The 26522-nt window shown below is 53.4% G+C and overlaps 1 protein-coding gene and 1 long non-coding RNA gene across 2 annotated transcripts in view; one reads left to right on the top strand and one right to left on the bottom strand.

Annotated features, from left to right (window-relative positions):
* Window positions 1–26522, top strand: part of ZBTB7C (zinc finger and BTB domain containing 7C) — a 351806-nt gene that overhangs the window by 213041 nt on the left and 112243 nt on the right. The window lies entirely within an intron of this gene.
* LOC122470751 lies at window positions 19617–22218 on the bottom strand. Its single transcript, XR_006293986.1, has 2 exons — window positions 22108–22218; window positions 19617–21051 (listed from the first exon to the last, which is right to left on the bottom strand). It is a non-coding gene; the product is annotated as an uncharacterized LOC122470751 (long non-coding RNA).

The raw sequence follows: 26522 nt of genomic DNA, 5'->3' as shown, positions 1-26522 counted from the left end.
CTGAGGTGTTAATGGGTCTTCTCATCCTCCTGGCCATCTCTGAATGTCTGAGGACCAGGAGAAGCGCCAGCCCCATCCCCCTAATCCTGGAGCCCAGCCACACAAACCAGACCATATCTGAAAATGCGCGTCTCTGGAGCTGTCCCTGGTGTGGGGGACCACTTCTCTTTATTCTAGATGTGTCTCCTCCTCCCCTCAACCCCACATTTCTCCAGGTGGATGGACCTCAGGACCCCAGCTCTCATCTCAGCCTGCCTATTCTTCTCTGGAGAGGCCACCAGGCCACCGGGAGCTGTGGTGAATGAGTCCCCATCCATCTGAGATGGGCTCAGGGGCTCCCCGATCAATAGGAAAGTGAGGTGCTAGTTAGCCGGGCGGGGAGGGATCGGTACCGCTTCAGCACCCAAAGGCGGTGCCTCTGGGCCACTCCTCACTGGTGGTGCAGTGGAGGACAGCTAAGCACTGAGGAACCCCATCGCTCAAGGGGCGGGCCGTGAGAACACCCTTGGTGGCTGACCTGAACGTTCACGGGTGTTGCTGGGGGAAGGTTGTCTTTGGGATGAGCACAGTTCAAATGGGGCTTTCAATGAATAGCTAACGGAATGACATTTCATTGCCGCCTGTGTTCATTCCCTGCACCTCACCTTCCTCTTGTCTGACCTGTGCTTGTTCTTCCACTCCACCCCCATGCACCCATCCGACCAGCAGCCCTTGTGGCACAGACAGACCCCCAAGGAGACGGGGCAGGAGCCCAGGAACAGCTGTCACACTCACCGGGGGCTGCTGAGGGTCTTTGCTCAGCCACTTCTTTTCCAGGCTTTCCGATTCCACAGCTGGGAAGCAGACCCACTAAAACTTCTCTGTTTCCAGTCTTCCAGAGTGAAGAAGGTGGGCAGAGAACAGTGCAAGAAACATTCTGGAGCCGCTCAGGGAAGGGGGAAGGTGTCCAAAGCCATTTCTAATGCTTGACTCAAAAGACACAGAACCAATCAATACCATTGTTTAGTGCAACTTCCACTAAAACATTAACTAGAAAACTGTCCCAGACAGGGTTGATGATTTGCCCGAGGTCTCATTGGACAGATGACTAGATCTCATGTTTTAGCTCTTTAGTCTAAGGTCCTACCTGGAAGTTCAAAAGCCACCATGACAGAACCCTGGCATTGGTCCAGCACTCTCTGGCCTCCGGAGCCCCTGCCTCCTCCAGAGACAGGGTGTCTGCCGCCTCATCTCATCAGATGCACTTAACAGTTGGGCTGTTGTTGTTGTTGTTGTTTGTAGGGTTTTTTGTTTTTGTTTTGTGTGGTTTTTTGTTCTGTTTTGTTTTTTGTTTGTGTTTGTTTTGAGAGAGAGAGAGAGAGAGAGCACTAATGGGGAAGAAGGTCACAGGGAGAGAGAGAGAGAGAAAATCTTGAGCTGGAGCCTGATGCCGGGCTTGATCCCATGACCCTGGGATCATGACCTGAGCCGAAATCAAGAGTTGACCACTCAACCGACTGAGCTACCCAGGCACCCCTAACGGTTGGTTTTCATGTTTTAAAAAAATTATTAGTGAGATTGAGCAGTGAGCAGTGTAATTTTAACGAGCATTTATACTTCATGGTATTTTCTTTTTTTTTTTTATAAATTTATAGGAACTGTTTATACTGTAGATGTAAATATATGTCTGTTACATATAACACAGTTACTTTCTCCCAGTCTCTTGACTTCCAACTTGGATTGTGGCATCTTTATGACATAAAAGTTTTTAACTTTTATTTAATCATATTCATCTCCCCCCCCCCACTTTTTTTCCCCCTTATGGCTTTGGGTTTTGTGTCCCGCTTAGGAATACCTGCCTGTTGACCATGTATTTGTCAAAAACACAAATTTGCCACAGCTTCACGATCTGAAAGCTTTGGTACAGAGATACAGGAAAGTTGTCTTGGAAGGAAGCAAACATTTTGCAAGGGCCTCTTTGCAAGGAGCCTCTGACCTGGGAAAGCTGTTGGCCCGCCCAGCCCTCGTCCTGAACGCCTCACACAGCATCCCAGGTTTTGTGCTAGGCTCTGCCCTTTGCTCCCCGCAGGTTGAGGTTTGGCTGCTAAGCTCAGTGAATCAAATATTGACTGTGCCCTCAGAGTATGTTTTCTTGGTCACCAAGGCCAATTCAAGGCACGGGGACCTGTTTTTTTTTTTTCCTTTTTGTAACCCTGTCCTCCTCCCCTTCCCCTTCCTCACTGTCTGAAAGGAATCCGAAGATCCTACTAACACTGATTGATGGGGGGCGGGCACCTTTATCTGTTGCTGCTTTTATGGGAAACTTTTCACAGAGCCGAGTTCAGAAAATTGTCTTTTCAAACATACCATTCGGTGTAATTTTATAAGATCTGCAGTAATTGCCCTAGAATCTTCTCAAAGAAACCTTGAAATCCAGTGGCTGCTGTGTTATGAAAGAAGCAAGAAGCCTGGGGTAACCAGAAAAGCACTATTAATCCTGTTGGGGCTCATCTTGACTAATTCATTGTTTCTGGCAAGAGGGGAGAAAGATTGCTTTGAAAAGCTTCTTGGAAGGACCCCGGATCTATTGGCATGCACGCGGTACACTCACACACACACACACACACACACACACACAGAGCCTAGCAATGCAGAGGTCTGTATTTCACATTTCCAAGTAGGTAACTCAAGAATTAGGTCTGTGCTGAGTCTTGCTGCCTTTGGGGTCCCCATATCATAGTGCCAAATGCTTTCAGGATTTTGTGTGTGTGTGTGTGTGTGTGTGTGTGGCAGGGCTGAGTCACAGTCACCTCCAAAGAGAGAGGCAAACATGGAAGCCTCAGTAAGGGAGCAGCTGGTAGGGAGAAGGAGCTGGGCCAAAGGCTCAGAATAGCCAGTTATGCTGCCAAAGGGTGAAAAGGGCAGAGGAAATGGGTAGGCTGGGGCCCCGTGGGAGGGGCAGCCCGGACAGGGAGGGGAAGCGAGGGTGGGTAGGTGGCTGTGGCCTGGAGATCTCTTGTCCATGAGAAGTTTTCAAAGTGGAGATTCAGGAGTGGGCGGGAAGCCTCTGAGGGTGGGGGAAGGGTCAGGACTTTGCCTCTGGCCAAGGAGGGACCGGACACAGAGCTACCTCCGGATGGCCATTGTGCAGAGAGAGCAGACACAGATCATTCTGGTGGAAGGGTGGAATGGGGTTTAGCAGGCCAGGGAGAGGCAGGGCCTGCTGAGGCATCTCCTTGCTCAGCATACAGGAGGTGCCCCATGAGTGTCAGTGTCCTCGCTGGCTGAGCCCCAAAGGCTTTGCTCCAGGTGGACAACAGCTTCCAGGGCCACTTTAGCAAAACCATCACCAAGTATTTATTGAGCACTTACTGGGTGCTGAGTGCTGGACCGGGCTCTGCAGAAAAGACAAGTGACGTGTAACAAGCAAACATGGCGAGTACCACCAAATCGGAGCCCTTGGCAGCCTCTCCCAATCCGATAGCCAGCTAGAATCCCAGAAGCTCAGGAACTGAAAGACATCTTTCAGAGATCAGTAGGTTGGATCGTCTCCAGGGCTTGGATTTCACTCTGTCATGCCTGCCAACCTCTGAGTGAACATTGAAGGTACCGGGAGCTCATTGCCTACCGAGGCCCCCCCACCCCCGTTTCATCGTTGGGCCGCACTGCGCAGTAGGAGGGTGGTGAGCCGGGAGAGCACCAACTGAGAGTCAGGGGCTCCGGGCCCAGCTCCCCCACTTGGATCTTGGAAAGCCACTTAGTGCCTTGGCCTCCTGGTCTCCGTCTCCGGAGTCGACAGCACAGCCCCCGCCCCGTCTGCCTTGCAGGGCTGTGGTAACAGAACCTTACACTCCAGGCTGTGGTCAACCGTTCACAGAGTGCTTTACCTGCCCAACTGGCCTCGCTGGGCCGCAGTGGGGAGCACTGGAGTTAAACGAGCATGTGGATGCTTCTTTAGCCTCTGCTCTCTTTGCACCTCCTTGCTCTTAATGTCATCTGCACAGAGCCCTGCAAAGAAGCCTTCGTTAGGCCATTTGTCTGCATTTTGTAGGTGAGTTAACCCAGGCTCAGAGAAGTTAAGTGACGTGTCCAAGGACACACATCCAGCCTGTGATGGTGGAGCCGAGACAAAAGTCTCCGGGGAATCCAGCCCCCTAGGCTTCCCACCCCAATACTGTACCTGTCTCAAGGGAGATCAAGACTCAAATACTAACCGTAAGACCTGTCCACTGTACTGGCTCACTCAGCAGGTGCCGCTGCTTTAAACCCTTCCCCCACAACAACGGGGGGAATACCCCAGCTACCCTTTATCGAGTGCCGGCCACGTGCCTGGCCCATGACCTCCCGTGTCCTCAGCAGCCCGTCCCAGAAGCACCCGCTAAACAAAGTGGGCGATGCCTAGTGTGAGCCCAAGAGAATTCCTAACGTGGCTCCCAGAAAGCGAGAGATGCCCTGGAGGTTGCTTGTTTCATCTTTTAAAAGCAATGCGAGTGTTTCGTTCTTCTCCGTAGTCACCTCTAGTTTTTAACCTAAAAGGAATGCATTCTGCACAAACAGTTGAGTAAAACTGAGCACCAGAAAGATCTGCCGCCTCGCATGTTGTGCCTTTGCGTCCCTTGTGCCGCACACCCCGGGTTGTAAGCCACAGACACGCATTCCGTCTCATCTTCGTGACCATCCCATGCGGTGGGTGTTTTCAGGTCCGCTTGACAGATAAAGATCTGAGGTGCAGAGTGGGTGAGCAGGGCGCCCTAGGTCAGCTAGAAGGAAAAGGGGAGCCCCGGGACTCAGGTGCAGAACCCTCTCTGTTGTGTGACAGGCAGTGCCCGCCACCCCCGCAGCGTGGTAGATCCCATCATGTAGACTCAAAAGGCCCTAGTGGAGGTGGGGAGGAAGGCTTCCTGAAAGAGCTGGGGACCTGAGTTAGGGGCCGGAGCCGGGGCACTGGCGGAGGGAATACACAGGGCTGTACGAGCAACACCTCGGGATAGGAAGGAAGTTGCCTGGCTGGAATCACAGGGAAGGGCAGACGGCGGGAGGAGAGGACGAGGTGGCTGAAGAGTCCGTGGGCCCAGAATGGGGGTGAGGGGCTCTGAGCATTGGTCGGGCCACCCTGTTTCTCCTCGGGGATGCAACGCCTATCGTGTTCCTCCAAGCCCTGCCGCTGGCCACCTGTGACAACACAGCCCCCATGTGCCGGAGGCACTGGGGTCCCCTCTTTTCCTCCTCTTCCTGCGAGGACTCCTCTCTCTTTTCCCCTAATATGCTGCTTCAGCGGCCCTCTGCAGGAGGCCCCTTGCCTTCAGTAACCAGGGACACTGAACCCCCCACAGGACTGGCTTTCCCCATGATGGCATCCAAGCCCCCATGCTGGAATTCACACCTCCACAATATCCCCCTGAAGGAGGCAGGCCTTTTGGCAGGTGCCAACCTGAGAGCCTGAAAAGTGGAGGAGCTGGGCTTCCTGGCTTTGCAGACAAAGGACAAATGTGGCAGGATTCCACTGGTATGAAATCCCTAGAGGAGGCAAACTCATAGAGACAGAAAGTAGGTGAGAGGCTACCAGGGCTGGAGAGAGGAAGGAATAATTGAGAAGTTATTGCTCAATGGTTACAGTTTTTGTCTTGAGTTGGTGACAAAGATTTTGAAATAGCGGCGACGATCGCACAGTGCTGTGGCTAGAATAATGCCGCCGAACTGTGCCCCCAAATGGTGACAATGGCAACTTTAGTGTTATATATGTTTTATCACAGTTTTTAAAAACTACTCTCAGATAAGGAGGTAATCAAAGAATCTCGGTCACAAAAATACAGGGGACATGCATTATGCAGGTATGTCGGACAGGTAAGCCATAAATGCACCTTTGAATCCAGGCCCCAGCAGGTGTTAGCTTTGTGGCCTTGAGCAAGCTCCTCACCTCCCTTTACCTGAGTTTCCTCACCTGTCACATGAGGTTATTGGGAGGCTTAGACGCACTGGGCATGCATGTGGCTGGAACAGAGCAATGAAGAACAGTGATGAGTGGCCATCACGGCTGTGATGATCGTGTTGGTCATTATCGTGAAGCAGCTTGGGCTCACAGAGTTAGGGACGGGAGTCAGGCTGGCCAGCGTCCTGGGCTCTGTTGGCAGGTTGATCTTGAGGGTAGTGAGAAGGGCGTGGGAGGGGAGGGGGGAGGGCTGGGGAGCAGCGCTTGGAAGTTCACGTGCAATAGATAGAGGGGCAGGCTTTGTCCCCTGAGGGGTCCCCCGGCAGTAGGGCAAGGAAGAGAGCAGGTCCCGATGAGGTGTGGGGGGTTTGACCCCTGAAGGGCCAGGCTCCCTCACTCTGCTCTGGTGTGCTCCCTGGAGGTGCACAGGGCCACAGAAAGTGGGGGACTCCACAGGGTTACTCATGCCCCTTCTTGAACACTCACCGTCCTCTCGAGAATAGCCTAAGGTGGAGTGTTAGCCCCAAAGACGTGAGTAACCGGCATAATCAGTAACTTTGTGCTCTGGGTAGAGCGGCTCAGAGCTGGGGGCCAACAGGAGACAGGATGCTATCTCTGATTTGCTGTGTGAACTTCCCCTTGCTGGTCTGCACATGTCCACCTCTGTGAAATGAAGGGCTGGTGTGTCCCTTCCATCAGGAATACTGGCGGATTTTGTGACCTTACTTGTTTGTAAGAATGTCTTCAAATAGAAAGGGTGATGCCATGACTTGATCAGCAACAAGGTTTACAAAAGTGTTTGGGTTTAAGATTTTACTGACAAGAGATACAGCTTTTCTCCCTTTACCAGCTGGATGGCTTTGGGCAGGTCACCTGAACTTTCTGTGCCTCAGTTTCTTCTAGTGCAATATAAGGACAAGAACAATCCCAGCTCGGGGGCGGGGGGACAGGGGGCAGCTGGAGAGAACTAAGTGAGTTAATATGTGTGAAATCGTTGGAATGGTGCCTAGCACACAGGAGGGGTTTAACAAATGTGTGGAGCTCTTTGCATAGGAAGAGCTCTGTGCGAGCTTCCTACAACATCCAGAGAAGGCAGAGGGCCATTCTCTGCATGTCAGGGGCTTCTTAACCTTTGCTGAGTGGTGCAAGACAATCTCCCATGAAACAATAGCCAACAAGGGAATGCATCATCCAAGTGCATGAGTGTAAGTGCTGGAGGGGTTCTGGGGGGGGGGGGGTCGGGAAAGCAGGAGGACAAGAAGAACTTGGCCGGGGCCGTGGGTAGGCAGAGAACGAGAGAGGGGAGGGGACCTCTCCCTAGCGTGAGTGTATGTGTGTTTGCACTCATGCGTGTGTTTGCTGAAAGAGCATGGACGATGGTTTACCCCCGAATGGGAAGTCTGGGCCTTGAGACCCCTAGGCAGTTCCACAATTTGGGTCACGGCCACATGCACTTCTCCTGCCTGTGGCTGTGAGCGGGAACTTGCCTGCGTGGAGCACGGGAGCAAGCCCTGGTGCATAACCCGGGGTGTGATTAATTTAATTATTTCAAAAGCCCCTTTGGTATTTCACGAGGGTCATGCCCCTAGCTGTGGGCTTGAATACAACTGCAGCAGGTTTCAATAAAATCAATTAATTTAATTTGATTTGGTTTTATGTACTTGGAGCTGGTGCCTCTTGAACTCAGTGTGAAAATTATTGCAGAATAAAAATGCATATTAGTACTCAAGCCCAGTGTCCTTGGGCTCTGTTCAGGGAGCCTGCAGCGCTGATCACAAAAGCAAACCTCCCCCCCCCCGCCCCCCCGCCCCGGTCTGGCAGGGACTTCTGCCCACTGCTCCACCATTCACCCCTCCAGCTTCGGACAGTGTTGGTGGAGGTTGTGTGGGCTGTTTATATGGCTCCTTCACCTCCAGAAGCGCTTTCTTACCTGGCGGTGAAGCGAATGCATTTCCATTTTGCTTTCATGAAAGGAGTTCAGAGAGGTTTGGATTGGCCTCGGTCACCAGCTTCCTGGTCTGTTGTTAGCTAAATTAAATGGAGGCTGTATGCTGCTGCGGACTGAACCTTGGCTGTGCCCCCGAAGAGACCCGTGAACTTGGGCAAGTCTCCTCACTTCTCTGTGTTTTTGTCTCTTGTCCTCAAGTGAGAGGGTTGGATGCCTGCTTCAAGGCTCCTTCCAGCGCAGGGTCATATTCCACGGGACAGCTGCTTGTCCAGGGTGGAGCCCTGCCTCCTTCCTGCTCCCCTCCAGAGGGCTCTGAGCCAGCTCACAGAATGGTCCATGGGCCAGAGCCCTGCCTGCACCTCCCAGCAGGAGCGGCTTCTCCCCCACATTCCTACAGGTCAGAGCAAGTACTGTTTTCTAGAAGGGGGGAGGGTGGCAGCCCAGGGGGCCAACCCTGTCATTTCACAGACGAGGGAACTGGGTTCCAGAGTCGCACGGCCATAGCCGCGGGCATGGACCGTGTTCAGCCACATTCACCGTCATTATAAAGGGTGGAGATTTCGCTCAGCCTGCGTTTTCCAACTGTCCTTTTCAGTCCTCTTTTCCTGTCAGGATGGGAGATGGCCAAGCCATCTTTGGGGCCTCCCCGGTAAAGCAGATGCTGACACCAGCTGTTCAGGAGCCACTTTGTCCCTCCCAAACCCAGTGGCTGCCCCCCCTGCCCCCGTGATCCTGGTGGGAGAGGGCTGGGGGTGCATTCCAAAACATCCCCCACCCCACCCCACCCCACCGCTGCCCGACATTCCGCCCTGCCCCTCCCACTGCCCCTTCTCCTGACCTGGAATTTGGCACTGAGCTCGGATCCCCTTGACTTAGTGACATGTTTCGCACACAAGTCCTAGCTCCTCAATACTCCTCCACGACAGAGACTGAATCTGTCCTTCTCATCCCCATCCTCTTTACTCCTCTGCACCTCTCACTTACTGGCAGGAACCTCTGATGTGCTGAGAACTGCCCCACACATCGTCCTCACATCTCATTTAATCCCCGCTCTGGCTCTGCAGAGTGAGAAGTACAGTCCCCTGTCTGGCCACGGCTCAGAGAGAAGGTCACACAGCTCCTAAGTGACAGGGCTGGGACTCAAAGCCACCATCTCCCTCCCAAGACTCTTGCACAACGCCAAGTGTCCTCCCTTGCACAGAATAGGTGTTTAACAGATCTTTAATGACAGATTACACTATATTTCCCTTTGCCAACAGCAAATGCCCCCGGAGAGATGATGGTGATGATTACTAATGCTGCTACTAATAGTAATAGTAATAATTGTTATTATCTATGAAGCAACTATTAATGTGTCATGCACCAAAACTCGCAACGCCCGGAGAGGTGGGGACTGTGATCACCTCCACTTTACAAATGCAACAGCTGCGGCATAGAGAAGTGACTTGTCTAAGGTCACCCAGAAAATAAGTGGGCTAGGCTTCAGTCCTGGGGCCCCTAGACTCCCCGTTCTAGTGAGATCTCCAGGCGAGCTGGAGTCCTCTGCCTTTGGCTCTGCGTGGCTCTAGATGTGAGGTGGAAGGTGCCGCTGTCAGGCCTGTTGGTGGGGTGGTGTTTGCCCTCAGGGGCGCCTACAGCTGGCACTGCCCTCCGCCCAGCTGATAGCTGCAGCCTGGCAGGCTGCCTGCCTGGCCCACACCGCTCTGGCACGAAGCCTGGCCCTATGGGGGAGGGGGTGCTGGGGGGAGGCGGGCAAGGGGATGGGGCGGGGGGGAGGGCGGGGGTCCGGCTCGGCGTTGCCGCCCGCGGCCCTCGGGCCCCTCCCGCACCCCCGCCGCCCCTCTCCGGGGTCGGCACAGTCCCCGCCGGGGCCGGCGCCGGCTCTCCGGCGTTAACCGCGGGCGGGGGAGGCGGGAGGGTGAGGAGGTCGGGCCGGGGCAGTGGGAGAATGCGGAGGGGAGGGCCGGAGACACAAGCTGGGGCCGCGGAGAGGGGCTCGGGGAGCACAGCGGGGAGGGGCCGAGGGCGCCGGGTGCCGGGGAGGAGAGGGTGCGAGGACGCCGCGGGGAGGGAGGGGGCGGGGCGCCAGGGGGGGAGGGCAAGCAGGGAGGGGCGGGGGGCGGGGCGGCGCCCGGGCCGGACCTGGGAGGGGGCGGCGCGGGGAAGGGGGCTGCGGGCGGGCTGGGAGTCCGGAGTGCCTGTGGCCGGGGCGGAGCGGCTGTGGTTACATCACGTTCCCGAATCTGCTTTCTCAGGGATCAGGCCAGGGGGCTGGCGGGGAGGGAGAGGTGGGCGAACCAGTCTGAACTGGCCGGGCAACTCGAGGGGGCGTGGGCCCGGCGAAATGGGGTGCTGCCCGGCACCCTCTATTCTCATGACGCCCGGGAATTTTTCTGTGAAGCCGCCCCGTTTGTTTTACAGTTCCCCCAAACCCAGCCCCACCCTCTCCCTCCCTCCCTCGTCTCCCGTCGCCCTCCCTCCCCTTCCCTCCTCTCCCCTCCCCTCTCCTCTCCGGGTTGGCTCTTCCCGAGGAATCGGTTAGCCAAAGGGAGGCACCAAGCTCTTGCCCTCAGCTGGCCCCACTCCCACCCTCTCCTGGAGGACTCCTGTGCGTGCCCTCCTTTTCTCTTTCCCCGCACCCCTGCCCCTCCCCAGGCTGTCTGGGGTATCTTGAAGGAGCTTAGTGAATCATCGCCAGAGGCCCTCCCTCCCATGCCAGTCCTTTACTGTCCCTTCAGGGTCCCCCCTTCTTCTCTGGCCTCAGGGGCCTAGTGCCTACAGGCTGCCAGGCTTCTGCTGGCAAAGAGGCAAGACCCAGGCAACCGTAGCAGGGTAAGAAGCTCACCCTTCTCCAGGGTGTCTGCATTTTGCAGGGAGCTTCCCGAAATGGTACACACACACACACACACACACACACACACAGCCCAGGCCCCAGTTCCTCTCAAATGATGGAATTACAAAGACTGGGAGCTGGATTTGGGGGAAGGGATATTTGAGGCAGGGGAGGCTTTTCAAGGGCCCTGGGATCACATCAAGAAGGCCACCACAGCCCCTCTTACACCGGCCACTGCCCTGCCCCTGTGTCTCTCCCAGTGGCCAGTTCAATTTCTAATTCATCCCCTGAGGCTGTGAGTTCTTCCATTTCCAAGTGACAAACTGGACACCCTGGGGTTTGTGACTGTGGGAAGTTTCGTGGGTTGCTGAGTTTGTGTTTGTCACAAGCTTGGAACTCTTTGACCAAGATTAGCACTATCAAGACTGTTATCAAATCGATTCAATCCCTGGGATTGGACCACAGGCACCAGCATCCCAGTCCCAGATTTTGTAGACTGAAGCCGTTGAGACCCAGAGAGGTAAGTGACCTGCCCAAGGTCACACAGCTTGTTAGTAGCGCACCTGGAACTCTAATTCACCTCTTAGCTCCCTGGCCAGCATGCTTTAATTTTAGGGTTAGCTCTGTGGTGGGGACCTAGCTTAGCACCAGGGAGGCACAGAGGTGAATGGATGAGGCCTCAGTGAGGAAGCTAGAGAAATACATCACTTGGGAGAAGTGAGAAGACCCCTGTACCCCCACGAGCTTGGGACTCTGGCATCTCCCCACTGAGTGTGCTGGTGAAATGTCTCTCCAGGGTAGTCAGAGATCCATTAGGATTCTAGCATCAGCTTTGGTCACCTCGAGCCCGGTCATTATGCCCAAGGAAACTGTGGGTCCGGAGGTAGGTATCAGCATGAGCCAAATTGGCAAGTACAGATCAGAGCAATCAATGCTGTGACTCTTTTCCATTCATTGCCCTCAGCCAATATCAGAAAAGGTTGCAAAAGACCAAGGCATGTCTGTTCCTGCGGGGACTCTTGTCATCCTGGGGCCCTGCCAGGCATTGTGTTAGGAGACCATGGCCCCACACATCCAGAAACTCCGGACTGGAGGCCCCTATTGTTGACTCGGAGCTGCCCCAGCCCTTGGGGTCCTGCCTGCGGGGTGTTGGCTATTTTTGAGCACGGGGTCAGGAAGAACAAAAGGAGGAGAAATTCAAGACAGTTGGGCTACGATGATCAGTTTTAGCAAAGGATTTGCAGAGGAAATGGACCGAAATGGGTGGTTAAAATAAATAATACTTTCGCTTACAGTAGAAGCTCGTGAACTTGGACCTCAGTGATTTGGAATTTTGGATAGTTGAGCTTGGCTGTGGTAAGGTTCACCTTTGCACTGCCTGTGAACACGGCCCATCATAGATAAACAGCGCACACATGAAGAGTGAGGAGGAAGGTGCGTGCATTATTGTGGTAACGAATTTTGACTGGAAGCAGGTCAGCTCCGTTCACCTTGCTAAACATTTTATTTACAAACATTTTTTGGGCACCTTCTACATGCTAGGCCCTGTGCTAAGTGCTAAATTAATAAACATTAAGTTTTTTTAATCCTTCTCAAGAGGAGTCCTTATAAGGTAAGAATGATCATTCTTCCCATTTTACAGACAGGGAAACTGAGGTTGGTATTAGAAAACTACCAGGATTCACACCGGGGCAGTCTGGTTCCAGGGTTCATGCTTTTAATTGCCAGATTTTATGTGTTAGGACAAAGGGGATAGGATAGGGGAAAAAGAAAAAAGAAAAAATAGGATAGGCCATGACCTCTACTCCCCCCAGATGCTTCGGAGCTAGTGGTAGAGAGGTAAACACAGGGCCTGGCATAGAGTAGGTGCTCAGTAAGTAAATTCATTAGTTAAGTGATGGTGAGGACATGGGTTGAACTGTTTGAAGGCAGGAATCTCCCTGCGTCCCCTGCCCCATTCCAGTAATGCCTGTACATAACAGACATCGAATAACCAAGAGAACCGCAGAGACTGAGGGTGGAAGAGGTCACTAGTCTAGTCCTGGCATTTTTCAGTTGAAGGGACTGGCCCGGGAGAGGGGAAGGGATGTGCCCGGGGCGGCAGGGGTCTCTGGTCCGACGCTCCCTCTGCTCCGCATTCTGATTGGCTGCTTGGAAGCAGATGCGATGAGAAAGATGCAGGTGAGAGCAGTTGACCCGGCCTCATTTTCACCAGGCCCCTGGTTCTCACGCCCACCTCTGGGGACTTGCCTTCACCTTCGTGTTCCCCCTGAGACCGCCCCTTTCCCCCTCCCCCAGCACTAAAACAGGGCCTTCAAGGCCTTGAGATGGGTGAACCAAGCAGTGAGGCGAAGACCATGCTTGGCCCTCTTCCTCTGGGCCTCTCCTTGCCATCCTCTACCTTTGGAGTCTGCCTTCTTCTGTTCCCACCACGGCAGGGCAAGAGGGACAGGGGACACCCATTCCATGTGTTTGTTGAATGAACAAACGCCCCGGCACACCACCCACACCCACCAGCAACCGTTCAGAGCTGTGCGGCTCTAGCCCCGGCCCACTTGCTCCAGATTCATAGATGGGAGAGTCCAAAGGGCCTTCAAGTTCATTGCCTCCCCCAACCCCCCCCCCAACCCCACCCAAGGCCTTCATTTTACTGATGAGAATAGTGAACACCTGGAAGGAAGAAGTCTTTGGTCAGGGACATGCAGGCCCATAGAGGCAGAGCTGGGCCAAGAAACAGGAGTCCTGCGTCCCAGTTCGGAGCCTGCGCTGAAGCGCATGGGCCTGTGGCTTTTGGGAAACCGTGTTCAGCCTGTAGCCTGTTAGGGCCAGCGTCATGAGAAAGCCAGCCACGGCTTGTTTGCCTGACACTTTTGCAGCCCTCCCCAAAGGCAAACCACCTGTCATTCCTGATGGGTGCCCTTGGCAGCAGCTACAACAAATCCACCAAAGCAAAGAGGAGAAGGAGAAGGAGGGCCAAGCTCAAGCTGGCGGGGGAGGGGGAGCGGGTGTCTGCCCCTGCTGGGAACCTGGGCACATTGAGCTTGTCCGCTTGTCCGGCTCAGATACCATCTCGTTCCTGCTTGGCACACGTTTATCAAGCCCATGTGTTCCTCCTTGGCAAGACCTCGAAGGGAAAGGAAGTGGGGCCGTCCCAGACCCTGGGGAAGGTGCCCGCTCCCCACCCTGATCTGGCTCCAGCCCCTCCCTCCACCCCCAGCGGTGCCGCTGGGCTGACACTGAGTAGGATTAGAATTTTCTTCTGTGGGACGGTGGAGCACACACACTTGGGATCTTGCCATTGTTCTGTCTTGGTTTGGGGGCTGCAGAGTCAGGCTTTGAACTGGGAGTTTGGGTTGAACACGCTCATAGGGCACCTGATAGGTGTCAGGACTGTTCTAAGCACTCTACCGTTATCGGCTCGGGTAACGCACCCAACGCCTTTTACAGATGAGGAACCTGAGGCAGAGAGAGAACTTACCTAAGGTCACACAGTGAGTGATCGCAGAGCCAACATTCGGGGTCTAGCTCCAGCGTCCACACTTGCATCTGGGATCACAGGCTGCCTTTCCCCTGGGACAACCGGATCTTTGATGGTTTGACAAATAATTCCACCAGCCCAGATCTGTCTCCCCATCTGTCGACTGGAGATCCCACCCGTAACCCCGTGGTCCCCCCTCAGATGGCAGCCTTGGGACGTGTGAAAGTCTCTACAGACAGGAGGGCTGGTTCTTATCTGACCACGTTCCCCGAAGAGGGCGATTTATCCACCTGCTGTTTATTCTTTCACAGTGCAGCAGGCGTGGGAAGCAATAGCAGGAGGGGCCAGTGACTTCCCAGGGAGGATGCTGGACCCCCTTTGCCCACCGTGACCTTCTCATGTTCAACCCCAAACCAAACAGACCAGGTGTGTGTTATTTGTATGACATTTCTCTTATCGTGGTAGTTGTATGGTTGTTCTTGCTGTTAGAGCCCTTGTATATTGAGCGGCTCGCCTTGGTGAGTATAACACATGCCACATAGAGGAGGCCAGCTGAGGCCCCTGAAGCTCTGTCCCCCGAGATTCGGTGGCCCCTCTGCCCTCACTCTCCATTTAGAATCACAACATGCCCGATCTTAAGCACTAGTCAGCTTTCAGCGAAAATGCTGGCCTGTGTTCAGAAGATGCCTGATCCCATCCCCAAAGCTTAAATCTGGGGAAACCGTCTGAGTGACGATAGGTAGGTGCCATGCCTGCCAAAGGAAACCCGGACAGGCCCCTGAAGGGGCTCCCTCTGCTCTTCTCAACCCTCCTCTCTCCTCTTTATTGCCCAACATCATCCCTGAGCCAGAAAACAGGCATTTTCTAGGGTACTTAAACTTTACTTTAGAATTTCACATTCCCTGCGGCTCCCAAGTACCTTGATTTCCACCCCCGCACCCCCCTCCAACTGAAGCAAGGAAAGGGGGAAAGGTGTGATGGTAAAAACTGGCATAATTGGAGCTCAGAAAGATGTTACAAGGCTTCTCATCCAGTGTTTGGACGGTGCTTATGTTCTTTTTCTTTTCTCTTTTTTTTTTTAATGTTTATTTTTGAGAGAGAGAGAGAGAGAGAGATGGAGCGTCAGCAGGGGAGGGGCAGAGAGAGAGGGAGACACAGAATCGGAAGCAGGATCCAGGCTCTGAGCTGTCAGCACAGAGCCCGACGTGGGGCTCGAACTCACGAGCCGTGAGTTCATGACCTGAGCCGAAGTGGGTCGCTCAACCGACCGAGCCACCCAGGCGCCCCTTGCGTTCTTAAAATGGATATAGAGTTAATTTTGACCAACCACAGCAGCTAAAATCTGGTGGCCACCTCATGTGGCCAAGGAAAATGAGTAATGTTCAATTCATTACCAGGAGGCAGCAAGAAAAGAAAATGGCAGTCCCTTCTGGGCGCCATATTCCTCGAGTGCTTTCTTTTACATACGAGACTTAACTGGAGCCTCAGAACGCTTCTACAAGGCAAGACTTGCCCATTTGACAGACCGGAAAACTGATGCCTGAAGAGGGAAGTAGGAAGTGGTAGAGAACAGGAAAAGTGGAGCCCCATGGGACTGGTGTACCTCCCCTAGTCTTGATGGTTGGGCGTCTTGGTATGGAATCTATGGCCGTCCCGGACTGAGCACACCCGTCTCGGTGGTGTTCGTTCTGGGTGCGGATCTTAAACCCAGATCTATCTTCTTCCTTATTTTCCGCTTGCTTTATTGTCTCTTCCTAATTTTTTTTTTTTTTTTTTTTTTTTTTTTTTACATACGTTTGCCTACAAATGTACTTGTAGGCATGTTTGTAAGCTGGTTCAAATCCTTTCCGGAGAAGATGGGCTAGAAATGCACACAGTCCTCCCCAGGATGTCATTGTTAATCATTTCATAAGGTCTCCTGTGGGGGAGATGGTTGCAGATTAGGCAATAGTTTCCTTAGTAACCTTAGACACACCCTATTTCCTTAGGGATAAGGCGAGGGTGCCGGTCTTTAGGGGCTCTGAGGAGCCTTGCAACTCTGATGGACTGAGGGAGATCTGAAAGTCTGGTGTTTCTAGAATAGCCCTGGCTGCCCTAAACCAGTGGTTCTCAGCCTGGGCGGACGAGTAAAACACAGAACCAAGAAGCATCTGTCTTTCCCCACAGAGATAACCATGCCATAGTAATGTTACGGCAGCAAGAAGGAAATAATTGGCAACTTCAAAGCAGTAAAGTCCATATAATGTAACAGAGAATATTACGAGGACAGGGAAGCATCACTTAATTGGCTTCCTCCTCTATCTGGGACGGAGCCAAGAACCTGAGTGGAACATAAAACCATACTGAATCCCAAGAAGTCACAGAACAGGTTGTCATGCTCATTTCCTGGGGCCCGTGTGACTGGGGGGCCCATCGGCTCTTGTTTCATACACAATTCTAACTTACACAGTTTTTTGGTTTCCAACCTACATCACGGAACCAGCTGGAGCAGATGAGAACACAGGATGGAGGGTGGCTAACGCACACTCGGCTTTGCATCAGCTCTTTCCGTGTTTGGTGGCTCACGGAAGCAGCACTGCCTGATGCCTGGCACTGACGGGCGGGAGAGCGGCTCTCGAACTTTCTGTTATGCAAATGTCTTCAGATTGTTTAAGCAATTCCCATGAAGGGACTAGGGCTTGAACATCTTTGCAGTGACGATGTGGTTTGGAGGGTGTCTTGCTTAATCTGAATACCCAGATGCCAGCCAGAGGCACCTGCAGGTAAGCGGTGACGCGAGATAGCAAGAAGCAGGGAAGGGGCATGGGGGACGTGCGTCATGGAAGGGTGCTCACCATCAAATGGCTAGCGAGGAAAACGGGGTGAAAACAAGTGCCTTGAATAACAACAGAATCCTAAACACATAAGGTTATTCTCAATGTATGTGGATGACTTCGAAGATTAAGAGACACAAAGTTTTATTTTCTGAAATGAAAGGAAATGCCAGAGCCGAGAGGACTGTAGAGTCGGGAGAGCGACCCTCTGAGAACTGACCAGGGTGGATTTCTTCCACCCCCATGGAAGAAAGGCAGTTGTGGGGTTGGCCTGGTTTCTGGAGTGCGGTCACTAGCCACAGTCTCCCGGGATCCCCATTCTCCCTGGCCAAGCTCAGCCCTCACGCTGCCCCAGAGGGCAGACCCTGTCTTCCATGCCTGGGTTTCCTTAAGGCTCACTGAGTCCTTTGTGAGAGGTTCCTCTCATTCCCTCCAGGGCCTGGGATCCACCCCAGACTGTTTCCTCCTGCCTTAACTGACCTCCTAGCTGTTCAGATAGACTCCTGACCCCTATTTGTGCCTGCTTGGTAGGATCCCAGGCGACAGGGCCACACGTCTGGCATCGTGCCTAGCCGTGACCTTGCTTGCTTACTTGGAACTCAGGCAGCGTGCAGTGCCCAAAGACTTCTCAGGTTCTGTGTCCGCTCGGCCTCTGGACTTGACAAGACTGGCGTAGTCCTCCCGTTCAGGTTTTCCTGGACACAACCCTGAGCCGCAGCTGCGACCTCATCTACCCCCACCTCCCCGGCCCTGTCCTCGGGGTTGGCCATCACTACTGCCCGCTGCGTTTCTTGCTTTCCAGGCCCTGGGGTTTTCAGATCAAGATCAAAACCCCAGAGGAGGGATGCACTGAAACAACCACTGATTTCAGTTATGGGCCATGATCCCACCTGCACATGAACTTCACAAGAACATTTCATGAGGCACTGAACCTTGGCCTCAAAGACTATATAGCCAAATTCCAAAGACACTTGGGTCATGCCTCTGAATGTACGCTCGAGTGAGTGGCTCAGGGTGGATTGATTCACAGCGCCAGTGGCTACTGCCCCTTTTTGTAGGACTTTTGAAATTGCAGCTCCAGATTTGGGTAATTTATCATCTTGGTACTGCCTGAGGCATAAGCTATGTTTTATCCATTCCTTCCTTCCTCCCTCCATCCTTCCCCCTTTCCTTCCTTCCTTCCTTCCCCCTTCCTTCCTTTCCCCCTTCCTTCCTTCCTTCCTTGCCTCCCTCCCTCCTTCCTTCCTTCCTTCCTTCCTTCCTTCCTTCCTCCCTCCTTTCCTTCCTTCCTTCCTTCTCCTTTGACCATGGCAGTGAGCCCCCTGGGCCTTTTCTGTGCCCCAGTCGTCAGGCAGGCCCCAACAAGGAAGCCAGCTCCTGTACCTCTGTGCTCTGCATTACCCAGCAAGAGACAGAGACGCAGAAAAAGAGTGTGAGTGCAGTCCAGCCCCCTCCACTTCCTAGCTGACCTCCAGCAGGCTATTTAAACCCCCTTGGACCTCAATACCTTTATCTGTAAAATGAACATGCTGATACTCACTTTGGAAACTTGTTGTAAGGATACGATTAAGAAAATGAACATAAAGCCTTTATATATATATATATATATATATATATATATATATATTCTGACTCGTATTAGATGGTCAGTAAATGGGAGGGATTGCTATTACTACGTCTACTATTACCATTTTTTTTTTTTTTTAGCAAGTATAGACAATCAGCCTGGATAATTTCAAGTATATTCACTGCGCTATCCCTTTAAAGGCATAGAGAACAGTAGGGTTCAAGTGGTCATGGTCCAGGTTTTTTGGTGGAAGATGAATATGGGGCTGATTGCTGAGGACAGGATGTGACTGCTCTCAAAGGCTGTATCTAGCCCCAGCTCCGGACCTGCCCACCTAGCTTCCGGTACCCACTGTTTCAGCTACAGCTGTTTGCTTGGGGGCTAGTGACATTACATCCCTGGGCCTCCGTTTCCTCCCTCGTAAAATGGGAGGTATGATACTGTCCAAACCACCAGGGCTGCTGAGCAGTAAACAAGATAATACTCCTAAAGTACTCAGCACTGTGCCGAACACCCACTAAGTGCTTGAGAAGGGCTTGCTGTGATTGTTTTCAAGCGCATCCCGTCTTACGCAAGAGCTAGTTCTGGAAAAGTTGTGAAGCCAAATCCCCTTTTCCCACTAAATGGCTTCTCCACTTTGAGAAGGCTTTATCTTTGCCTAGGAGCATCTTTGGAGGGCAGTGACTGGAAAGTAAGAAACCTAGATGGTACGAATATTGATTCTTTACAGTCTCTGCAAAAAGTCCTCCCTTCCTCCCTCCCTTCCTCCCTCCCTCCTTTCCTTCCTCCCTCCCTCCATCCCTCCCTCCCTTCCTTCTTCCTCCCTCCCTTCCTTCTTTCCTTCCTCCCTCTCTCTCTCCCTCCCTCCCCTCTTCCTTCCTTCCTTCCTTCCTTCCTTCCTTCCTTCCTTCCTTTCATTCATTTATCAAATGTATCCACCCATCCATCCATCCATCTATCATCAACCTATCTGAGAAGGACCACCTGTAATTATCTCCTCTCTCCTTACCCTGGGTAAAAACATATATATAATTCCTACAACAAACAGTTCTGACTTCTCAATGACTTCCACTTTTCATCTAACTTTTATTTTTTGAACTTTTAGAGGGGGTCATAAACTTTTTTGAAAATCTGTTAAGCTCTATGGGCTGTCTTCCCAGAAAAAGGAACACGCTCACATACTCATGCAATTTCCATATGATTAGCTGGGGGGTTGGGAATCCTCTGCACCCCCAGACACCTTGGTAAGGACTGCCCCCGCCCCCGCTAAAGCCAGAACCCAGTTTTCTCATGGGAACAACCCACATCCCAGTAGCAGATGGAGGCCTAGGCATGTGCTCAAGGCCCCCCATTTGGACTCCTTTGTCTGCCACCCTGGGCCCCAACTCCTTTGCGTCTTAACTTTCCCCCTGGGGCCCCCACTGCTCTGGCCAATCTGGCCTGGCCTTTGTCCTTCCCCGGGACCGTCACCTCGCCTTTGTCCCACTCCTTCCCCATCCACTTATCTGCATCTAACCCACGGTTCAAGTATGTGATGGCCTCCTCGGAGGAATCAGAGAGTTCACTCAGGATGTGGAGCTTGAGCAGACAAGGGAGAGGCCCGGTTTTACAGGCAGAAAAACAATGAAATGCACTGAAACGTGAGCTCCTAGCTGAGGTCAGAGCTGGCAGGGAGGGGTGGGGGACAGAGAGTGACCTGCCAGACTTGATTTCTCCCTCCTGCCTGGTTGGAGACTGAGGAAGTCGGCCGTGGCGAACCATCCTGGCCCCTGAATGAGAAATCCCTGGGTTCTTGTCCCAGTTCTGGCACGGACTGAATGTGTCACTTGACATAGGTCACAGGTCACTTCAGCAATGCAGCCTCAGTTTCCTTATCTTTAACTGAGGGGCGGAAATGCTGGCAGCACTGTGATGAAATCGACACTCTTGCACGTTGCAGGTGTCGGCCCAAATGTCCAGCCTTTCTGGAAAATGCAATTTAGTGCTATTATGGTAGGAGCCATACAAATGTTCATATCCGTTTCATTCTTTGTTCTGAGAATGGACTTTAAGGCACGAGTCCGCATAAGGGCAAGTGTGCATAAGGATGTTCACGCCCACATTACCCATAACATGGAAGAGTCCCAAGTGCGTGAGAGTAGGGACGGCTACCTGCACAGCGGTGTCTCTAGTCCTTGGCATGCTCTGCCGCTGTTGAAACTGGCTGATGCAGAGAACGTGTAAGGAACAGTCCAGCAGTTGGAAAACCTCCTCCTTGGCCCCGCCTCCCAGCACACACCTGCAGGACTTATGTCAATGACAACGTCCCTCAGATTCTGATTCAGTGGGCCGGGCGTGGGGGTGGGGGGTGCCAGGAATCTGCGTTGTAACCATCTGCCCAGAGACTCGAGCAGAGGATCAGAGGTCCACGTTCGGAAAGGCATCACCATGCCTGGGTTTGATCTCCATAGTGGCCATTCAGTTCTGGCCTGTCCTCCCGTCCATCCTGCAGCCGTAACCTTGACCTATGGAAGGTGCCAGCTTCAATGAGACGGTCCCTGCCACCCTCACAGGATGGGGAGGGTCCCTGTGCTGACCCTCCAGCCTGCCTAGTTTGTCTGGCCCTGGGGAAGGGCTGTGGGCTGTCCTGACCGTACCCAGCAGTCCCTGGCGATGGCATGCTGACCAGCTCTAGGGGTGAGGCCGACCTCTGCCTGAGCACGCTCTAACGCCAGTTTGAGCATCTGGAGGGTGTCAGAGCCTGTCCACTGCTTCATCCAACAGAGAAACTGCTGGTGCACACCCCTCCCCCATCAACAATCAGCCGCCCAGCCCAGCAGCCCATCCTTCCACTCGCCGGATCCCTCGGTATACACCCTCCCACATCCCCCAACACACCCCTGCACACACACACCTGCATGCACACATGTGGTCCTGCCCACATCTTCCTCATCCCCGACACTGCCTTTTCTCTTCCTGGTCAGACCGCTGTGAAGGGACACATGGGCCCCCAAGGTGTATTTGTGATGCCCAAAGGGTACCAACAGCGCGGTTGGGTGATGGGGCCCTCACACATCTACGGGGACCCAGGAGGGACAGGCCAGCTTTCGCCAGGGTCACCAAAGAGAACTTGGGTCAAGTCCAGAGTTTGCGGCCAGTGTCGCCTGGCCCTCAGCTCCCCAGGCTGTCTAGACCCGCAGGCTCCTGTCTCAGGAGTGTCATTTCACACCGCGGAGTTAGCTCTTTGCCTAGCCTGAGCTTCTTAGTTTAGTTGATTTTTGTCTTTTAGTTTTCTGGGTATAAACACCTCCTTTAAAAAATGGTATCCCTAGGGGCACAGAGTTTTGCTTTGCAGATAGGTCTGTTCGGTGGCTGTGCTAGGGAAGAGGGAGAGTGCTGGGAGCACTGAGTACTGAGCACTGAGTACTGAGCACTGAGTGCATAGCAGCTCCACCACTTCTCCTGGGTTGGTCTTGGGTAAGTCACACCTGCCTTCACTCCGTGTCCTCACTCTGCATGGGGTACAGTCCCGGCTCTCCCCGCTTCTCAGGGTGGGGGGCAGTGACGGCAGCCTCACCCACCTGACTTCCTGGCAGATGGTTGTCTAGTCATTGTCTTTCCTACTAGAAGGTCAGCTCCATGAGGATGGGGAGAGCTTGACGTGTTCACCACTTTATAGCCAAAGCCTGGAGTAGTGGGGGTGGGGCACAGACAGGCAATTACTACAGACCTGGGAGAGGGAGGGAGGAGGGAGGGAGGGAGGGTGGGAGGGAGGAGGGAGAAGGGAGGAGAAACCTGCCTCCCCTGTCAGGTAATGCTGCCCCCTTTCCCTCCACTGCCCCCTTGGCCAGGTCCTGGCTGAGCCCTCCTCCTCCCCAAGGCTCCCAGCTCTGAGGTGACAGGCCCAGTCACCCAGAGCCCTGGAGGCTCTTGGCACTTTCTCCTCCCCCCACCGTGGGTGCCTAACTGCGTCACCCAATACAATCCACAATCCGAGAGGAGGGCGAGGCCTTGGCAACCCTGGGGCCCTGGGGCTGTGAGCGGCAGCTGGCTGGGACCCGGCCACTCACTCTGTCTATTGTACAGGCGGCCAGACTCTGAGCCCTGCCCAGAGTCCCAGCCAGGTGGGGTACTTTCCCCTAGCTTCCCCAGAGGGAGCACTTCCGGGACCCCGTGCTCAGCCAGCACCTCCCCTCCAAGGGCCCGGGGTCAGGGCAAGCTCTGGCTGGTCTTTCAGCACACCTGAGAAGCAGGAGGCAGCTCCAAGTATCTGAGCCTCCCTTCTGGGCCCCACTCTCACCTTCCAGCTCCCAAAGGACAGGGCAGCCAAAGGCCAGGCGGCCACAGCTCTGCTTCCCCGGATCTCCTCTGCGTGCTCCAAGAGGGGGAGAGTTTGGTCAAGGAGCCTGGCCCACTGCCCGGAGGTTCCGGATGACTGGGTCTGCCCCCCTCCCAAAACATGGTGGCAGAAATATGTGTCGCATTGGCAACCGGCAGATTTGGATAACCTTTGTGACCACAGAAAGGGCTGTCAGCGCAGAGCCTAGATCCAATGTGCGAGGCTCCTTCTCTGTTCCTGATGCTAAACAGCTACGGATTGTTATTTAAATCGGCATGTAACTGCGTTTCAGTGAAATCTGATCTGTGGATGAAAGTGATAGAGCCTCTCATCGCGCGGTAAAGTCCCTTGCGATAATAGATAATGGCGCGAGCAGGGAGCTCGGAATAGTGAGGACTTGGCGTGTCCTCGGAACTGGGAAGCCACAGGGCCACCTAGACAGAGGCTGGCACCCCTGAAGTGCAACCTCTTCCTCTTGCCCCAACGGCTAGGGTGAGTTTTCTCTCAATTTGCCTCAACATTTAAGTAAACATTTGTGGAGCACCTGAGAAGTGCAAAGTGGGACGTCAGATGGAGCCAATGTTCACTCTGGTGAGTGAACCAGAAGGGGAGAGAGGGAGAGAGGCAGGGGGAGGGAAGGAGGGGGAGACAGGGAGGGGGAGTGAGGGCGAGGGACACTAAGACCCAGACTAACGGCCCTAACCTGCTCTAATGCTACAAGTATCCACCCTGTCTAGTGTGGTATGATTATGAGGGACCCTCTCTCCTCTGTTTCACGAATTTTCTCTAATATGGGAGAACTTCATGTATTTTTTTCAAATATATTTCATATATATTAATATTCTCTTAAAGTCACATATTCATATATATGAATTACAAATTATATTTATATAATATAAAAATATTAATGTCACTAGAGTTCTTCTTCCTTGATTTCAAAGGCCTCCTTTCTGCCACTCACTCACTTTTTTGGTCTGCGTCTCAGTTTCCTCGGTCTGCCCTCCCGGGTTGTTGCAAAGAAGGCCAGGTAGGAAGGCCCAGTAGAAAGCCACTGGGAGTTAAAGCACTGCACCCACACAAGGTGACATCCTCGGAGGTCAGGCCTCAGACCGGGGGCGCTGGGGGGAACATGACTGCTGGGGCGGAAAGCCCTAGATAAAATCTGCCCTGACTTGGTGCTCGTTCTCTCCAAAGTAACTGCTTTCTCTGGACGAGCCCCAGTTTCCATGCTTGTGCGGCAGGGTGTGCTGTGGGGATGGTGGCCAGTCACGGCCCTGAGCAGGCTAAGTCCTCACAAACTGACTTGTCTAAAGTGTCAGCAGGACGGACAACAGAAGCAGAGCCTTCTCAAAGCCATCCAAGGTACAGCATGGCCAAGTTTCTCTTCTTGTCTATTTAACGGTGCTTGCAGTTTCTTGGAGAGTGCCGAGCTGCCGAGCACCAGGCCTCGAAAGGCTCTGGGTCATCATCTCATCCATGGCCCCCAGTGACAGAGGAGGAAGCAGAAGATCTGGGAGGCCGTGTGACATCCTCGAGGGCACAGATCCAGAACTAGATCCGTTCTGCCTGTCTCCCAGATCTGAGGCTCTCTCAACAAATCTTTGCCTCGCGCGGGTTTGCCAGGGGCCTATCGTGTCTCAGGTAGACGCAGTGAAAAAGACACACGAGGTCCCTGCCCACAAGCAGTCTCTATTCTAGTGGGAGGGACAGTCAGAAAATAATTCCGTGTAAGCAAGCAGTTAAACAAAAATATGCACGTGGCATGGGTGCTTTGATCAAAGGTCTGAAATAGATGATGGTGAGGGACGTTTCTACTTTATCCGTGGTGGTCAAGGAAGGCTTGCCTGAGGAGGTGATGTTTCTTTTTTTCCTTTGTTTTTTTAATGTTTATTTATTTAGTTTTGAGAGAGACAGAGAGAAAGAGAGACCTGACCGTGAGGAAGGGAGGGGGAGAGAGAGCGGGGGACAGAGAATCCCAAGCAGGCTCCACGCTGTCCGCGCAGAGCCTGATGCAGGGCTCAAACCCACAAACCGTGAGATCATGACCTGAGCCGAAATCAAGAGTCAGACACTCAACTGATTGAGCCCCCCGGGCGCCCTGGAGGTAATGTTTCTGTTAAGACCTGGCATAGGGGGAGAGTATGTCAGGCCAAGGAATCTGCACATGCAAAGTCCCACAACAGGAAGGACAAAGAACTCAACCAGAGGATGGGGGCAGAAGGCACAGGTGAGCTTGGAGTGAGAAGCAGGAATTTTGCTGAGCCTCAGGGGCTGTGGCGAGCAGTTTGGACTGCACTTGAAGTGTCCCGTGATGTGACCAGATGCACGTTTTAAGAAGATTACACAGGCAGCCTTGTGGCCCTGGGCTGAAGGAGCAGGACAGGAATGGGAGCAGGAGGGCCACTTAGGCGGTCTCTGCAGAGGTCAAGGCCAGAAGGGATGGTGGCCCAGCAGAGGGCAGTGGTGGAGGAGGTGGCAGGAAGAGAGTGGATTCAAGATCTATTTTGGAGATAAACTTGCGGATGGATGGATCGGCAGGGGTGGGGTGCGGGCTTGGGAGGGACGGGGAGGCAGCGAGGGTGGCTCTGAGTTTCCCGTCTGAGTAACACTCAAACCCATTGCTGTGCAAATTCTCTAGGGAAGACTTGCTCCGGTGCTTTTTAGTAGTCCACCCTCCATCTCAGCCTCCTCCTGGCTAATAATAGCCTCCTGGTTTGGTGAGAGTCATCAGCAGCTGGAGAAACTGAGGTACACATCAGCAAAGCAAACCACTCCTAAGAGAACCGGCTGTAGGAGCTAGACAAAGAGCCAGAGCTGAGCCCCAGAAGCAGCCTTTGGGTGCCAGAATTCTTTTTTTTTGTTTTTAAGTTTATTTTGAGAGAGAGAGAGAGAGAGAGAGCGAGTGCATGAGCAGGGGAGGGGCAGAGAGAGAGAGGGAGTGAGAAATTCCCAAGCAGGCTCTGCACTGTCAGCTGGGAGTCCATCCGACTCAGGGCTCGAACTCACAAACCCCTGAGATCATGACCTGAGCCAAAATCAAGAGTCAGACACTTAACCCACTGAGCCACCCCAGCGCCCCTGGGCACCAGAGCTCCAAGACTCCGGTATCACGCCCGATGTTACAATTGATCAAGTCCTGTGACCTTGACCAAGCGGCAAGACCTCTCTGAGCCTATTTCCTCATCAGTAGCATGGGGGGTGGGGGGGGGCGGGGTATGAGAGGATCTGTCTCTTGGTGCGGTTGCAAGGCTGTAGTCGGGGGTAGACCCTCAATAGATATGTGTTATCTCTAGTTCTAGGTAGTACGGCTCATCTCTGTACCCACCTCTCTGTACATGTGTGCAGACATAGCCTGTGTGTGTGCACGCTCGTTCAGAAGCCGTCTGTGTGCTTACGTCACCGCTGATGACCAGGCATCACTGAAGTTTCAAGTTAAGACAGTAGCGGGTTCGCTCACTGGGCTTCTGTTTAGCCCTCTGAGCCGTGCTGGGTGGTTGAAGAAGCAGCTTTCACCCTCCCTGGAACAAGAGTGAGTTGTGGGTTTGGAGGCAGATGTGAAAAGCAAGGCGTCTGTAAGCCAGCCTGTTTCCAAGAGTTCTGACCGACCTGACCCAGGAAGAGGGGTGGGGGTGGGAAAGACTGGAGAGAGGAGTGGGG

This window comes from Prionailurus bengalensis, chromosome D3, assembly GCF_016509475.1.
Source record: "Prionailurus bengalensis isolate Pbe53 chromosome D3, Fcat_Pben_1.1_paternal_pri, whole genome shotgun sequence".
Taxonomy (NCBI): Eukaryota; Metazoa; Chordata; class Mammalia; order Carnivora; family Felidae; genus Prionailurus; species Prionailurus bengalensis.
The sequence above is the reverse complement of the archived record's forward strand: the minus strand, read 5'-3'. Positions and strand labels throughout refer to the sequence as shown.